The following is a 13275-nucleotide window of genomic DNA, read 5'->3' as shown; positions in this document are numbered from 1 at the left end:
AATTTATTCACTTTATCACTTATTTGAGCTGTAGCTCAGGAAAGCTTATGCTCAAATAAATTTGTTAGTCTCTAAGGTACCACAAATACTCCTTTTCTTTTTGCGGATACAGACTAACACGGCTGCTACTCTGAAACCTAAGATCTTGGGGAAACTGATGGACTAACCGCACTAGCTAAAATCAGGCAGACTCTGTAAAAGAACCATACGTGCTTCTCTCACATAGAGCTCTGTCCAGTCAAACATATTCAGCAAGCCCTGGAAAGCTATTGAAGTTGGCTGCACAGCAGGGCATCCTATTCAGTAGGCAGGAACAAAAAGGGCAAAAAAAGCCACCCCAGCACAAAAATTGTATTGCTTGCTGATAGTTGTACAGCGGCTGGAAGGAAGAGATCTTTTCATCACATGAACCACGACTGCTTGTTCTTGCCTCCCTTTCCCCACTGTAACTGTGCAGCACAGGTACAGGAACATCCCTATTTGGTAACAAGACAGAATTATGGGTTTAAAAGAGAAAATTCCAACAACCTGGTGTTGAGCTGGGAAGAGGTGGAGAGGACCATACCCACCCCTATCTCTATTGAATAAGAGAGCTCTTGCTTCCCTCCTTATTGTTGGGGCAGAGGCTGAAACAAAACCCAGTCACCTGGTCTAAACAGTACACACACTGCTATTTAAGCTAAGATACTGTTCTGTAAAGTGCTGAATGCTTTTTGCAAAGTGCTGAGCATCCTCCACTCCCACTGAAGACAGAGTTTAGGATGCTCAGCAACTTGCAGGACTAGGCCTGTACTCTGTCCATATTCTAGAATTCACTGCTTAAAATAATGTGTGTTTAAGAGTGAGAATAAAAAGAAGCTATTCAAGCTGCTACAGAAGTGGGCAGCACCCATAACTCATTGAAATGCCACTCTTTGGTAAGGTGAACATGAATATGGCTTGTGCTGAGCTAACTGGCTGTAGATGAAACACACGAATGATAAAGACCAATCGGAATGTTGCGACACTGGGTTTGTTTGAACTGTATTTCATGTAAACCACGAAAACTTAGGAAGATATTTAACACAGGATGAAAGGTGACTTCAGAACGGAAAGTCTGAAACATCGTGTGACACAGTTGTTGTAGTGGAAATCCAAATTCTCATTGGTTAGTATGGATGCTACATCGTTATGGTAGGAGAGAAGGAATCTTTTAAGAATAATAAAAATCAGTCTGCATTTCAGTTGCAAGCCAGACTGACACAAGTTGTTAATTAAATAAGATGAGGAAAATCAATTATTGTTTTGCCTGCGTGGTGTTAGTTGGAAAGGGTTTTCCGTAACTGTTGAGGAGGCACATGTAGAGCACCGATTTGCATACTGACTCTACTCCTCTTATCTCTAGATTTTTCTATTTAAGTCATCTCTAGCTCCAACCTGCATGTGATGCACAATATTTAATATCTTGTCTGCATGGGTGAATAGTGAGTTTGATATTATGTTTCTTCAGTGTATTAGGAGAAGTTGTTTCATTTGTTTTGCTAGCTGTTCCTCCCCTCTTCTAGACATCTTTATGTGAGGGCCCACTGAAACAGGGAAGGCCTATAACCTCCTTCATCCCATGAACATGTGGGAATGTGCACAAATATATTTAGGGGAACTTGAGAAACGTAACATCTGTTTATCTAACTCAGTTGCATGAAAATGTTGATGAATGACGAATGAGAGAACCCTTTCATTGAAAGCCTTATGCCAGTGTAGCCACAAAACCCTTACCCTGATGCTATTTCTTTTACTAGGAATCCCTGAATAGGAGTAGCCTGGATTACTTCTTGGGTGTCCTAACAATAAGAATGTGTTCAGGGCTATACACAATACACTGGAAAGCAGTCCCTGCCCCAGCTGCTAAATACAGTATAGACAATACAGACTGCTCAATGTTTTATATACAAGTATTGAACACAAATAAGGCATAGGTGGAATAACAAGTTTTTGTGCTCTTTTCCCCCACTTAGTTTAGCTATACATTTTAAATGCTCCGTTATTGTCATTAAAAGATCTTGTGGAAAAACTGGTTTTAAGGAAAGTATGGAAATGTAGCAGGAAAGATCGCTTGATGAGTAGTGACGGAGAAGAAATTCCAGACACAGGCAGTAGCATGAAAAAAGGCACAGATGAAATTAGAAGACAAAGGGGAAAGTCAGGTGGAGGCTTTGGAGGAGGGTCATGGAGAATAGTCCTAAGATATCAGGAAGGCCCAGATCCAGAAAGAGACTTAGGCGTTGTGATGCTTAACAGTGCAGTACCTAACTTTTAGGTGCCTAGAAAATCACAGTAACAATGTTGCCATCCACAAATCTCCCTATATGATGAGTGGAGAGAGAAATGTGCCTTAGATTGTGTTCCACGAAGCCAGCATGTTAGGTGGTGGCTGCCCAAACTAGCAATGGGAGATGCCAGGGAGGGTTGTGTATGCTAAGCCCCGCCCTTCTCCCAGAGTACCATACCCAAGTCTGGGCAGCAGGGAGGTACCCCAATATAGCCAGACGAGTGTCTCTCTTCCCCTAACTTGTGTGCGGGGCTTGGTCTGGTGGACGTGCTCAGAGGCTGCCTAACTCCACACAAATCAGCCAGGGGATAACCTTTAGTCTGGTGGTTCTGGCACGCCTCTGGGATGTGGGAGACACCCCCATTCATTTCCCCCCCTCTGCCTGATGAGGAGAAGCGCTTTTAAGAGGGATCTGCCACCTCTAACCACTAAGCGATAGAGTGATTCTTGCTTGGTCTCTGGCCCAATTAATATTTAATTATTCAATTATTTATTAAAATAGAACAACTTCAATAGGAGAGATGGAGGGGTGCCACATCAGAATATCCCATGTCCCAGCAGCTACAGCACTCTCATGAAAGGTGGCAGATCCCTGTTCAGATCTCTTCTCCTCATCAGGCCAAGGGGAGACTTGAAAGAAGGTCCCCCACCTCCCACATGATTTCTCTAACCACTGGACTAAAGGTTATGTAAGCAGAGTCAGGATGAACTCCACCCTGACATCTGGTGGTGAGTTGTGGCAAGTTGTGGAAAAGAACTTCAGGGGCTGATCTCATTTGCATAGGCACACCCACCCCACCTAGCATGAGCCCATAGCTGCCCAAATGGTCACTTTGGCTGCTGTGGGATCCCCAGTTTCTCTGTTATTGGGGCAGGAAGAATAAATTGTAATTATCCTGATTATGTGAATCAAGGACAGTGGAACTGTACTTGGCCTTTTGTTATGATGGAGGGACTCGCCATCAACTAAGTAGCACTCGTTGGGCAAGGGACATGGGTTCCAAAATTCAGTGAATTGAGAGAGGTTGGTGGTAGGTGGCCCTTTGGTGAGGGCCTTACATGCTAATTGTACTTCCTCCTCTCTCCACTGTGGAATATCAGAGCTAATTTTGATTCTATTAGGCATTTCATTACAGGCTGCTGAGCTGAATTCACTTTGGGCCAATGGTGCACTAGTACTGAGGCTCCCCTACTATAGACTGAAATTGTGAAAGAGCTAAACTTATTCAGAGCTGAAATCACTGAGTGTTTGTTAAGTAGTGGGGGAGCCTGAGGATATATTGTGGAGCAGTTTGTCGGACAGCTGGTAGAGCAGAGCGGCTCGTGGAGCGGAGCAGTTTGTGGGATGGCTGGAGCAGCTCATGGGGTGTGGCTGGCAGAGAGGAGCGATTCTTGGGATGGCTGGTGGAGCGGAGCCCCATGGAGAGGTGGAGCAATCGGCTTTGGACCATGTAAGGTGCCCCTTAACTCCCCCACCATCTCCACCCAGGTTGGGAGGTAAAACTCTGCAGATAAACTTTCGAGCTCTGGTGCTGCACTGACCAGGGACAGAGACTTTGGGGACTTTGGGTGACTTTGGGTTGCTGGACTCAAGAACCAAAGGGAAAGGACATGCCCCAAATTGCTTGAGGTGGGTTTTTTTTTGCTCATGGGTTGTGTTATGAATCCTGTTGGTGGTGTTTCCCCAACATAATGCCACATTGTTTCTCTCTGTTATTAAAAGGCTTTTGCTACACTCTGACTCTGTGCTTGTGAGAAGGGAAGTATTGCCTCTTGGAGGCACCCAGCGGGGGTGGTATATATTTGTCCCAGGTCACTGGGTGGGGACTCGAGCCGGTTTTGCATCGTGTATTGGAATGGAACCCCTAGATACTGAACCCGGCCCTTGTTGCTGCCAACTCTGACAGGCAGAAAGGTCACAGTTATAAGAACATAAGAAAGGCCATATTGGGTCAGACCAATGGCTCATTAAAACTGTAGCATATATATATATTCAGGCTTGGGCTGGAGCCTGGGCTCTGGGACCCTGTGAAGGGGGAGTCCCCAGAGCCTGGACTCCACTTGGTGCTGCAATCTTTTATTGCAGTGTAAATATATCCTCAGTGAGACAATGACTGACAAACCACATGTACACAGTGCATACTCCCTTCTCCCATGACATTCAGCATCCTTTAACCAACTGTATCTCTCTGTATTATGAAATCTCAAAGATCAAGCTGTAACCATATCCACCGGCAAGTGGAAAAAATCTCACTCTGTACATTTTGCACAGTCTTGCAGTGTTTATTTGATGGAAGGGGAGAAGGAGTGCCCCAGCACTGCAAGAGCCTGGAGTTGTCCAATACAAATAAAGAAAGTTTTGAATTGTCTTTTGTAGTCACTGTTACTAGAACCAGTGAATTCTACTTCCTCCCAAGGGAGCTTATTACTTATATCCTATTCCCTGATGTTATGCTATTTAATTCAGACTACACAGTCAAGCCCCGAACCTGCAAGCATTTATGTATGTGTGTAAGATTACTCACATGCTTTTTTGGGCAGAGATTATCTTTTTGTACAGTGCCTGGCATAGTGGGGCCTTGAGCCCTGACTTGGGCCTTTAAGGAACAATGCTATACAAATAATAAGTGCTTGCCTTGCCCTAAATTACAGGCAATAATCTGCAGTTGGAGAGTGTCCGTTGCAGCACATAGAACAGAAAAGAATGACAAACATGCTTACTACTTCTGATCCTGTATATTAGTAATAGAGTAAGGTCACTAAATTTAATATTATAGTAGCGTCCAGAGGCCCTGACCAATATTGGAGTCCTATTGTAATAGGCACTGTACCAACATAAATATTTCTGATTCTGACTTTACTTGCACCAGCTTTACTCTGGTAGAACTCCCTTGACTTCAGTGGAATTACACCCAGTTTACACTGTTTAACAGCAGAATCAGGCTGTTTGGAAGAGTTTACAACCTTGGGGTGGGGAGACTATCAAATACATACAATTGTTGTGCCTTTTTAATTATTTTAATAGTAATTATAAATACTGATCCTCCCCATCTGTTCCCGAGTGGCCTACCTAAAACTGCCCCTCAGCATAGCTAATAATCCCTATCTAGTCATCAGTGTTGGCCAGTTTCTTGCTGGTGTTGACATCTATGGGACGAATGTGCTTAAAGTTAAATAGGTATATAAATGTGTGCAGGATCAGGGCCTTTGCTACATATTGGTGTTAAATACCAAATAGTTATTAAAATGTCTATCATATTGCCCCTTAGTTATTTCTTTTCCAAGCTGAACAGTCCCAGACATTGTCTATATGCTTCCCAGTCCCAGATATTGTCTATATGCTTCATTGGTGCAAGACTATTATAGTTACTTTAGATATTAACTGCTTATGTTGAAACAAGCTGAGTCTTTGTCTTTCTCTAACTTAAAACAGGCAGGGCTGTGTTTCTTCGTAGTTATGCCATGTTAAGGTCACTGGAACATTTCATGTGACTAATCCATTTCTGGATGTTTGGGTTAAATAGACTGCAGCTGTACTAGAGTGTTTGGGACTCATTCTGTGTTGCTGTTCTCAGGAGGCGCGGTACAGAAGATGCAGTCCAGGAGAGTGATAAAGGGAGGGGCAAAGGTGGTTGTATGCAACGTTTGTGCTTGCCAGAATAGTGGATTAATTTAAATCAAGGCAATTTAAATCATGGTTTAATTCACCAAGTGGAAAGTCTTGATTTAAATAATCGATTTTAATAAACTTCTCCATTTGTACTTCAGTTAAATTCTAAAGAAAGGTGCATGCTCATTGGTTGATATAACCTTTAAAATATGTTGATTTACAACTAAATAGAGCCTTTAGCAAAAGATGTACCAAATATAGTGTATCTAGGAGGGAATACTATAACTATATACATTTACATAAGAGATTATATAAATTAATATTTTCAGATTATTAATAATTAGCGGTACATTTTTAGAGTGCTAGAAAATGATGAATTAATATTGCTTATTTACTAGATAATTAACTTTTTGCTTATGATTTGTGTCAAGCAGCATTAGAATGGTAATGGGAATTTTAAACAAACACACAACAGCATATAAAATTTATGTTTACTAAAGAAAACAAGCCTTTAATATAGTACATAGAAATGAAGGACTGGAAGGGACCTCAATAGACCAACCTCAGTGCAGACTAGATGACCTATTATCTAGACCATGCCTGACAGGTGTTTGTCTGACCTGTTCTTAAAAACCTCCAATGACTGAGATTCCACAACTACCCTAGGTATTTGTTCCAGTGCTTAATTACCCTTATAGTGAGAAAGTTTTTCCTAATGTCCAGCCTAAATCTCTGTTACTGCAATTTAAGTCCATTACTTCTTGTCAAGACCTCACTGGATAAGGAGAAAAATTTATCACTCTCTTTATAACAACAACTTTTTACATCCTTGAAGACTATTATCATTTCCCCCCTTAGTCTACTCAACTCCAGACTAAACAAACCTAGTTGTTTCAGTCTTTCATCATATATCATGTTTTCTAGACTTTAATCACTTTTGTTGTTCCCCTGTAGACTCTCCAATTTGTCCGTGTCTTTTCTGAAGTGTGCTGCCCAGATTTGGACACCGTACTCCAGTTGAGGCCTGAGTAGAGTGGAAGAATTACTTCTCATGTCTTGCTTACAACACTTCTGCTAATACACCTCAGAATGATGTTTGCTTTTTTTTGCAACATTGTTGACTCATTCAGTTTGTGATCCACAGTATAACCCCCAGATCCTCTTCTGCAGTACTTCTTCATAGGAAGTCATTTCCCATTTGTATTTGTGCAATTGTAATACCTATCTATAAAAAGAGGAATAAGAACAAACCAGGGAATTATAGACAGTCAGCTTAATGTCAGTACCCAGAAAGATAATGAAGCAAATAATCCAACAATCAATTTGTAAGCACCTAGAAGATAATAAGGTGATAAGTAACAGTCAACATTGATGTGTCAAGAACAAATCATGTCAAATCTACCTAATATGCTTCTGTGACAGGGTGACAAGCCTTGTGGATGGGAGAGAAGCAGCAGATATGATATATTCCTTCGTATGTGTATTGCTTTGCATTTATCCTTATTGAATTTCATCCTATTTATTTTAGACCATTTCTTCAGTTTGCCTCTACCATTTCGTATTCTAATCCTTTTCTCCAAAAGTGCTTGCTTGGTATCATCTGCAAACTTAATAAATGTTCTCAGAATGCCATTATCCATATCCTATATGAAGAAATTGTACAGAACCGGACACAGTACAGATCTCAGAGGGATCTCATTTGATATGCCTTTGTAGTTTTTGACTGTGAACCCTTGATAACTACTCTGTGAGTAAACTTTTCCAACCATCCACGTTATAGTAGGTTTGTCTAGGCCATATTTCCCTAGTTTGCTGATGAGATAGTCATGTGAGACAGTATCAAAAGCCTTGCTAAAGTCAAAATATATCAAGTAATATATTGATTAAACTGCATTAAATCCATGTAGACACTCTCAGTCAGAATTAAAGTGGCTGTAATTTGGTTTATCTTAATTATTAAAGCCATTTTAATTCTAAACGAGAGTGTCTACACAGGGGATTCACCTATGGTCCAAGAGGTGAAGCTGGGTCTTTTCAATATCTTCATCAATGATTTAGATAATGGCATACAGAGTACACTTATAAAGTTTGTGGATGATACCAATCTGGGAGGGGTTGCAAGTGCTTTGGAGGATAGGATTATAATTCAAAATGATCAGGACAAACTGAGGAAATGGCCTGAAGTAAATAGGATGAAATTTAATAAGGACAAATGCAAAGTACTCCACTTAGGGAGGGACACATACAAAATGGGAAATGACTGCCTAGGAAGGAGTACTGCAGAAAGGGATCTAGGGGCTATAGTGATCACAAGCTAAATATGAGTATTAGTAGGAGTGTTGCAAGCAAGACACAAGAAGTAATCCTTCCACTCTACTCTGTGCTGATAAGGCCTCAGCTGGAGTATTGTGTCCAGTTCTGGGCACCACATTTCAGGAAAGATGTGGACAAACTGGAGAAAGTCCAGAGAAGAGAAACAAAAATGATTAAAAGTCTAGAAAACATGACCCATGAGGAAAGATTGAAAAAATGGGTTTGTTTAGTCTGGAGAAGAGTAGACTGAGGGAGGACATGATAACAGTTTTCAAATACATAAAAGGTTGTTACAAGGAGGAGGGAGAAAAATTGTTCTTAACCTCTGTGGATAGGACAAGAAGCAATCGGCTTAAACTGCAGCAAGGGAGATATAGGCTGAGCATTAGGAAAAACTTTCTGTCAGGATAATTAAGCATTTGAACAAGTTGCCTATGGAAGTTCTGGAATCTCTTCAACTGGAGGTTTTTAAAAGCAGGTTACACAAACATCTGTTGGGGGTGGTCTAGATAATATTTAGTCCTGCCTTGAGTACAGGGAATGGGACTAGAAGACCTCTCGAGATTCCTTCCAGTCCTATGATTCTATGAACAGAGAAGAACCGCTTGGTAATAGCGATCATAATATAATTAAATTTAACATCCTTCTGGGAGGCAAAATACCAAAGAAGCCCACCACAGTAGCATTTAACTTCAGAAAGGGGAACTACACAAAAATGAGGAGGCTAGTGAAGTGGAAATTAAGAGGTACAGTCAGAAGACTGAAATATCTGCAAGTTGCATGGCAACTTTTAAAAAACACCATAATAATCTGAATTTAAATGTATACCCCACATTTAAAAATATAGTAAAAGGGTCAATAAAGTGACACCACAACTAAACAGAGTAAAAGAAATGGTTAGAGGCAAAAAGGCGTCTTTAAAAAATTGGAAGTCAAATCCAAATGAGAAAAACAGAAAGGTGCATAAACTCTGGCAAGTCGAGCATAAAAGTATAATTAGGCAGGCCAAAAAAGAATCTGAAGAGCAACTGGCAAAAGACTCAAAAATGAACAGCAAAAAATTGAAGTATATCAGAGGCAAGAAGCCTGCCAAACACTTAGTGGGGCTACTGGACAATCAAGGTGCTGTAAAGGAACACTCAAGGAAGATAAGGACATTGCATAGAAGCTAAATGAATTCTTTGCATTGGTCTTCACTGCAGAGGATGTGAAGGAGATTGCCACACCTGAGCCATTCTTTTTAGGTGACAAATCTGAGGAACTGTTCCAACTGAGGTAGCAAAAGAGGAGGTTTTGGAACAAACTGATAAACAGTAATAAGTCACAAGGACCAGATGGTATTCACCCAAGAGTTCTGAAGGAACTGAAATATGAAATTGCAGAACTACTAATAGTGCTATGTAACCCATCATTTAAATCAGCTTCTGTACCAGATGACTTGAGGATAGCTAAAATGACACCAATTTTTTAAAAAGGGCTCCAGAGGCCATCTGAGCAATTACATGCCCGTAAACCTAACTTCAGTACCAGGCAAATTGGCTGAAACTGTAGTAAAGAACAGAATTATTAGACACATAGATAAACATGATATGTTGGGGGAAGAGTCAACAGGTCTTTTGTAAAGAGAAATCATGCCTCACCAATCTATTAGAATTCTTCAAGAGGATCAATAACCATGTGGACAAGGTGATCCAGTGGATATAGTATACTTTGGCTTTCAGAGAGACTTTGACAACATCTTTCACCAAAGGCTCTTAAAGCAAAGTAAGCACTCACACAGATAAGAGGGAAGATCCTCTCATGGATCAGTAACTGGTTAAAAGACCAGAAATTAAAGGTAGGAATAAATGGTCAGTTTTCACAGTGGAGAGAGATAAATAGTGTCCCCAAGGGATCTGTACAATGACTAATGCTGTTCAACATATTCATAAATGGTCTGGACAAAGACATAAACAGTGAGGTGGCAAAATTTGCAGACAATACAAAATGACTCAAGAGGCAAGTCCAAAGCAAACTGCAAAGAGTTACAAAGGGATCTCACAAAACTGGGTGACTGGGCAACAAAATGACTGATAAAATTCAATGTTGATAAATGAAAAACATAATCTCAGTTATGGATAGAAAATCATAGGGTATAAATTAGCTGTTACCACTTGCGAAAGAGATCTTGGGGTCACTGTGGATTGTGCTCTGAAAACATCTGCTCAATGTACAGCAGCAGTCAGAAAAGCTAATAGAATGTTAGGAACCATTAGGAAAGGGATAGATAATTGGATAGAAACTATGATAATACCACTGTATAAATCAATGGTACACCCACACATTGAATACTGCATGCAGTTCTGGTCACCCATCTCAAAAAAGAGATATTGGAATTGGAAAAGGTAAAGAGAAGGACAACAAAAATTATTAGGGGAATGAAACAGCATCCATGTGAGGAGAGATTAAAAAGTCTGGGACTGTTCAGCTTGGAAAAGAAATAATTAAGGGGCAATATGATAGAGGTCTACAAAATCATGAATGATGTGGAGACAGTTAATAAGGAAGTTGTGACGCTGTATGGTATATGGATGACCATTTATAATATTATTGATACCAATATTACAAAATTGCAATGAATCTTATACAAGATATGCCATGTAAGGTTTCAGTGCAGATGTTATGATTTGCTAAACATGATAAGCTTGTTTATATGTATGTATCATCTTTGTATCATGAGTTATGAATATGGGTAGTATATTGATATCTCAAACTTGTGCTGTGCATCTGCGTGACACTCCCCAGACAGATTGGCATCAGCATTGTCCAGCCTGCTTGGTGGCCCATCAAGAGCAATCATCTGTTCCACGAACTTATTGAGAGAAGTCAGGAGCTACATCTATGAGTCAGCAGGACATGTAGGGACAGGAGAGTCCAAGTACCTTTCCATGCCCATGTGCTGTGAGCTTGTGTTTGAGACAGAGGATGTACAAGCCACATGGCAAAGGATACAAAAAGGCAGCTGCATCATCTCCATTTTGTCTTCAATCCTGCTTCTTACCTCTGGAGTAACTTCTCTACAAACTGAAGCTTTGAACAAAGGACTTATAGACCCCCCCCCAAGCTTTGGATGTGTTTCAGAGGGACTTTACAAGCCAGCAAAGTCACCAATGCTCCTGAGAACCTCATATATGGACTCTGAAGTCATATGCATGTATCTGATTGCTTTGACCATTTAACAACTCTCTTCTTGTTCTTTTCTTTCATAATAAAACTTTAGTTTTCGATACTAAAGGACTGGCTGGCAGCATGGTATTTTGGGTAAGATCCAAACTAGTATTATTTTGGGGATCAGAAGAACATTTTGTATAGTGAATAGAGTTTTAAATAACTTCTCACTTTACTGAACCTATTTACTGATTGGCAGCCAGAGACTGGAAAGCAATAGAGGGGACTGTGTGATTTTCTCCCCCCTACCAACCCCACCCCCAGCTTCTTGATAATCCATGTGGGGAATCAGGAGCACAGTTTGTGACTAGTTGGTGAATCTAACTACAGTGTTAACCATCAGTTTGGGGTTTGGGGAGAATCTGCTCTCCTTTTTGCAATCTGCCCTGAGCATGGCATTTTCAGTGTGGGCTATCCTAGGCACCTTGGGTCACACTGGCATAGTTGGCAGGATCCACAGAACCAGATCATTTGGGTTTTGGATCAGAACCCCACACTATTCCAAATTTAAAATGTGATACTGAGAGTGTTTAAACGTTAAAGTTAGACACAATGAGTGATCCATGATCATATGAGGCTATGAACACAAAAGAGCTTAAACAACTATGCAAAGACAGAAAAATAACACTTAAAGGGGACACCTCAGATCAGAAAATGAGAGATTTGCTCATGGACAGTGACCAGAGAACAGGGTCTTGGTCTGCCCCTCTCACAGATGTAGCTACTGCAGAAGCAATCAAACCGGAAGCCCTGAGAGAGAGCCAGCATCTTCAGCATGAGAGAGAAATGGCAGAACTTTGAATGCAAGAGAAGGAAGCCTTGGTCCAGCTGGAAAAAGAAGCTGGAGAGAGAGAATCTCACAGGAGACGAATGGAACTTCTGCAAGCTGAGATGGAAACTGTCAGACTCCAGCTCAAAATCCTGGAAGAGAAAAAAGGTTTGTCACTGCCTGGAAGTTCTTCTCCTCTCAATGTCAAGGATTTGTCCAACTTATAAGGACAATGAAGATGTTGAGGAATTTCTGTGTTTGAAAGACTCTGTGATATTCATCAAATTCCAGATGAGAGAAAAATGCCTGTTCTCCTCACCAGATTGACTGAAAAGGCAAGAAATGTATTTAATGAAATGGAGTTAAATGATGCTTTGAATTATGTAAAGTTTAAAGAAACTGTATTGCAAAGATTTAAAGCTACTCCTGAGTCTGATAGCTTAACATTTCTAAACGTCAGTCTATCTGATAATGTTATCTATGTTAAGACTGTTCATAAATGGCTTGGGTATATAAAAAGGTGGATTAAGGGGGAAAAGGCTTATGATAGTTTGTTAAAGTGATTGATTTAATTGCTATGAAACAGCTTCTTGAAATAGCACCTGATCATATCAGAGCTGAAGTGTGTGATTAAAAACCCTGATACCATTTTGAAAGCTGCAGAAATTTCAGGTGCTTTCAAAGAGAGTAGAAACCATGGACGGCATAAGCCTCAAGGAAAAACAATTCCTATTCATCAGTTTAAGAGGGAGGATGGGCTCAAGAATGAGATTAGCTTCAATTTTGTTAGAAAATCTTACACAAACCCAGAATTTAAAACTGCTTACCCCAGAGGAAAACCACTTATATGCACTTGTGTGGAATTGTTGTCCATATAAAGCCAAATTGTCCAAACAGTAGGGACAAAAACATCCCCAAACCAGCAATGCTTCAACCAAAATCTATTTGAATATGGAAGTACAGACTAGCCATATAAATGCTAACACCACTAGCTTGAGTCCAAACACAAACACTGCAGGTGTTATGCTACCACTTTAGTAATCCCTGATGGGAGGGAGGACTGTAGCC

This window comes from Caretta caretta, chromosome 1, assembly GCF_965140235.1.
Source record: "Caretta caretta isolate rCarCar2 chromosome 1, rCarCar1.hap1, whole genome shotgun sequence".
NCBI lineage: Eukaryota > Metazoa > Chordata > Testudines > Cheloniidae > Caretta > Caretta caretta.
Note: the sequence above shows the minus strand (reverse complement) of the source record.